At 41.0% G+C, this 5,203-nt stretch overlaps 1 long non-coding RNA gene across 1 annotated transcript; it reads left to right on the top strand.

Moving 5' to 3' along the window:
- Positions 1-2,867: 2,867 nt before the first annotated feature.
- LOC114486719 (uncharacterized) lies at positions 2,868-4,760 on the top strand. The gene is made up of 4 exons (XR_003680928.2): positions 2,868-3,055; positions 3,487-3,552; positions 4,378-4,427; positions 4,549-4,760. It is a non-coding gene; the product is annotated as an uncharacterized lncRNA (long non-coding RNA).
- The last annotated feature ends 443 nt before the right edge of the window (positions 4,761-5,203 follow it).

The following is a 5,203-nucleotide window of genomic DNA, read 5'->3' as shown; positions in this document are numbered from 1 at the left end:
AAAAGGTTAAGTATTAAAGCTCTGAAATGGGACTTGGACCAGCCTGAGCTTCCCTGGAAGCTGAAGTAGAGGCAAAGGCATGGATGGTGACATGAGTGAGGTGGGTCTAAAGTCTAGAGACAAAGACTTTGTGAGAGGCAACAGGGCCCAGATGCCCATCAAGGGTCACTTTCAGGCAATGCCAAGGCAAAAATCAGCCTATGATTCCCTCTTTGGGAGAGGCCATAATGATCCACTTCCACTATGAGGATGCAGACACCTTTTTCATATGTCTGCCCCCCTGCATTCCCCCACCACCCCACCCACCCCCTATGATTGCATTATTTAATGGGATTAAGAAGGTTGATCTAGGGCTTCCCTGGTGGCGCAGTGGTTGAGAGTCCGCCTGCCGATGCAGGGGACACGGGTTCGTGCCCCGGTCCGGGAAGATCCCACGTGCCGCGGAGCGGCTGGGCCCGTGAGCCATGGCCTCTGAGCCTGCGCATCCGGAGTCTGTGCTCCGCAAAGGGAGAGGCCACAACAGTGAGAGGCCCGCTTACTGCAAAAAAAAAAAAAAAAAGAAAAAAAAGGTTGATCTAACAATGAGGCGTCATTCAACACACTCTACTCTGAATAAAAATTTAAAAGAACAATATTTGGAAGGGACACTTTCTGGGCAGCTTTAAACAAACAAAATTACTTAATAACCCTTGTGGAAAAAATTACAGTAGGTTACAAGAGGGGAGGAAGCCATGGTAATTGGAAAAAATGTATGTTCCTTTGGAACGACTTAACTAATAGAAGACCCTTGGTTTTGTTAGTAATAATTGCAACAGATTTCCATGATGAAGTAGGTGAAATGCTCCCATGCTTGGAATTTAATAGAGAATTGTTTTAACATGTTGCCTTTTCCTTTGCTGACATTCTAGAGTCAAAACATACAGTTTCTCTATAACCCTAGCAATACTTGTATGGAATTCGGGATTGTTGAGGCTAACTTAGATCTCTTCCCAAAGAGTTACTGCAAGTATCAGAAGGATCTTGATACACAGTCACATCCATGGCACAGCAATACATCCTCCAGCAAAAATGGTTTCTATCAGTTTCTGCTTAGCTGACTATACACACACATACACACACACACACACACACACACACACACACACACGCACACACAATCTCAGAGTTTTCCCTGGAACATGCGTGAGTTCCTACTTGACCTATTTATATGGCTATAGCAATCTGTTCAATTAGGCTCTCGAAGCTTTCCTTGGTTTTCTGAAGTTAAGTCCATCTGTTTTGCTGCAATTTGGTGCTAATATTAGTATGACTTGGAAATATAAGTTCAAAACCCAATCTAGTTGTCCCACTTATATCCAGGGACACATACCCTTTTTGTGGCTTTGTCATAATCCTCCTATAGGTGATGTGTTTTGCTGAATACAGCTTGAGACTTATCCATCATTGTTCTCAGGCGATTTCTGTGCCTCATTAGTCAGGATAATTGAGAATCAGCTGGATTTGTCAAACAAAGTCAACTGGCTTAGCTTCAAATTCTTCTTGCGTTTGTCCTACACTAGATAACATTAGGAAAATAGTGTTGGTAGCAGATCAACTCTTGTACCCAATCTTGTACCTAATGGCTTAGCTGCTTGACATAATAATTTATATACTCTGCAGTGATGTCTACTGGCATGGGGTGAGACAAAATGCTGTCTGGCTGGGACAGATAGGGTCCCCACTCCTGGAAAATAAACATATTTGCTGGGTTATTCTTGGAAGAGCTGTTTGAAAATTCTTCAAGCAAGGGGTAGAGAGTGGTGATGAATTACAGACATAATGCCAAATGAGTCCCCACCTCCCCAGCTCATAATTCCCACAGTTGGCTACAGATGAAAGTCCATAGGGATAGAAGCAGAGATTAAAAGTGCTGGCAGCTTGGACCACCCCTTCCTGTGAGCTCATTCTGTGTATAAAGTGAGAGAAAACCTTATGCAAACCCCAGACTTTGAGAACCTCAACAACCTGGACATTCAGAGTCAAGGATGACCTGCACCTAGGACCACAGCTGTACTGCACAAACCTCTCATTCATTCCCCCAACCTTCTCAACCATAGAAGAGAACATCCTACAGAGAGCAGTAGCTAGAGATGTGAAGCCAGAACCCATGAGAGACCATGACTACTGACAGGCAGATTCTTCATGTCCAAAGTCAGAGGGCAAGCACCTATGCCAAGTCCAGCACAGCTATCTTACTAAGCCTCTGTCTGGCTGCACCGCCTCTCCTGCACTTCCAGGTCTCTAGCCCTTGCTTAGACTCTCCTTGTTGAGTCTGCTCAGCTACTCTCTTTCTCTCTCTTATTGCACATTAATACTACTCTTTGAGTGGTTACTGGTGACTTATAACTTCAATCTTTCTTCAGCTTCTAGAACAAACCATGAGTATAGAATTCATGGGTTTTGTAATGAGGCAGATCTGGATTTGATTTTTAGCTTTTTTTTTTTTTTTTTTTTGGCCTATTTGCAGCGGCACCTTGAGCAAGATGCTTAACTTCCCATCTGTAATCCCTGCAGGATGGCTGGAAGAATTAACTCACCCTTTCATTCAGCAAATGTTCCTTAAACATCCTAAAATAGGAAAAGCAGAAAGCACAGTGCCTGGCATATAATAAGTTCATGATAAAGAATAATTATGGTTAGTGTGATGAAAATAATAATAGAGACAGAAGTAATATTAAGCACCAATCTGACCTCGTCCCACATCCTTAGCTACTTCAATCTGAGATCAGTAAATATTGATCCATTGCCCATAGTTTCTATGGCTTTGGTTGGGCCTCTAACTTCTAGTTCATTATCACCATACATAGCATTTCTTTCTTGGCTTGGCTCTTGCAAAGTTCTCAGGTTGTAGTCTTGCCTTTTTGTCTGGATAATATAATCATCTACGAGAATTTGAACTCCTTCACAAGCTTCGTGTATCAAGTGACGCTCACTAGAAGAGTTCCTGCGTGGAGGAGCTGTTGGATGGCATACTGAGATATCTCCACCTGCCATATGGTGTGGCAAATGTCATGAGGTAATTGCTTCCTTCATTCCAGGCCAGCTTGCCAGGAACCTGATGCTACCTCTGTAACACATGATACCAGTGGCTTAACTGTTCTAAGGCCTTCAAAAGCAACCACTTTGCATGTTCTAACCCCATGGATTCCCTGAAGTCTCCACCATCCTACAGAGCTGGGTTTTCTGAGTTCCTCCTCCTAAGTACAGCTCTCTAGTTTTATGTTAATTGTGCTTGTTCCTACTACTCATTCCTGGAATTGGTCTACGTTAATAAGAGTGTTCTGAATACAATTACCAAGTGACTGTTCCCTTAGAATTTATGGTTCATACGCCCCAGCTAATAATCTCATAACTTGAAAGAACTTGTTCGTAATTGTTTATGAATGTTCTATTTTATTTTCTTTACTTAGAGCAAAATACTAATTATGTTTTTTTCTTGTTCTACAGCTTGTTTATGTCATTATATGACAGCATCCACAACATGGGTGTCTAGAGGGCATTGTCTTTCTTTAGGTGAACATATTGTCTAATTTATTAAACACATGTAATGGATAATTGATCAAATTATTGACGTTACATAAGAGGCCTTGTACAACAAGGTTTTTATTTAGTTATTTCTCTTGGTCACATCCTTAGGGTTAGGTAAGCAACAACAATTCATCCTTAACTTCTTGCAACCTGTGTTTACTAATTGCCTTGTTAGCTGTTTTGATATCTTTTCTTAGGGTTGCATTCAAGTCTCTCAATAGAGTGAAAAGGGCATGTGGGAGAGGGCTGGAAAGAAATGGTGAAGCCATGCTTCACATAGGCAAGCCCAGTGTTGCTGGGGTTTCTGATTTTTCAGAATATTAATAGATACTAGAAACCAAAAGAAAAATCAGTGGACCAGACTTAATTGATGGAATGGCAGTTTACAACCCCTGATTTACTATCCTTGGCTTCTTGCTTCCTTGAGTATTCTTCCCATAATAAAGGCCAAGGTACTTAACAATGAGATCTATGCTGTCAGAGGCTGAGGACTTTACATTATACTATGAATAGTAATTATTCTTAGGATTTTAAACATATTTTAGAGTTTCTTGGCTGTCAGTGGTTGATCTGTCAACTTTTCAATTGATTCTGGAGAATATGTGTATGGGTGTGTGTGTGTGTGTGTGTGTGTGTGGGTGTGTGTAAAAGAAATGACCTTCCTCAGTTCTACATCTAGGTATTTTCTTATTAGCCTAATGTACATGTATCTGTAGGACTTTGTTTCTACATTCATATAATGTCTTAGAGGGTTTTCGCCCACCGAAAGTCATGGAGATACAATTCAGATTTTTCTCTCAAATCTTCAAGAATTTGGCAAAAGAAGCATCTAACCAACATTTTGGTTGATAGACCCAGAGGTGAGTTGCTGAGTGTTCGATAGGGCTTTCTCCTACGGTTGGCATATCATGTTCCCTGTTCGTAGAGTGTGAAAATGTTAGCAAAATCTAAATTCTCGACTTCCTTAATCATCTGTTTAAGGAACTACTTAAAGCCCACGCCACAACTACTGAAGCCCGCGTGCCTAGAGCCCATGCTCCACAACAAGAGAAGCCACCACAATGAGAAGCCCGCGCACCGTAACGAAGAGTAGCCCCCTCTCGCCGCAGCTAGAGAAAGCCCGCGCGCAGCAACGAAGACCCAACGCAGCCAAAAATTTAAAAAAATAAATAAAGTAAATTTAAATAAGTAAATAAATAAAGTTTATTTACTTATTTAAATAAATAAATTTAAAGTTTATTATTTATTCCTTATAGTTTCTTGATAGGCTCTTAATATTTCTGTGTCCACCCTAGAAGCCATCTTAATAGACTCACACAGAGATAAATGCTGATAGAGCAGGGAGAACTGAAGGGGAAAGCAGAAGCGAAGGGAAAAGAAGACTTCATCATTCAAAGAAACTTTATATCTTTGACAAGTACAACTGGAACTTCTGCTGAAGAATAACTAGAGCAGTGCACAATTAACCCCCCCAAAATCTCTAGCACTTTCTAGTAGCCTTTACCCTCACAGCCTGCAGATAGTTTATTTAATATTTCAAACACATGCTTCCCTTTTCAAAAGCCTGAGATAATTCTTAGATAAAGCAGAAGAAATGTGACCTATCCCTAAACAAAGATTTTGCTTATATTGCCCC

The sequence above is a fragment of the Physeter macrocephalus genome, chromosome 8 (genome assembly GCF_002837175.3).
Source record: "Physeter macrocephalus isolate SW-GA chromosome 8, ASM283717v5, whole genome shotgun sequence".
In the NCBI taxonomy this organism is placed as follows: Eukaryota; Metazoa; Chordata; class Mammalia; order Artiodactyla; family Physeteridae; genus Physeter; species Physeter macrocephalus.
Note: the sequence above shows the minus strand (reverse complement) of the source record. Positions and strands in the feature narration are given on the sequence as shown.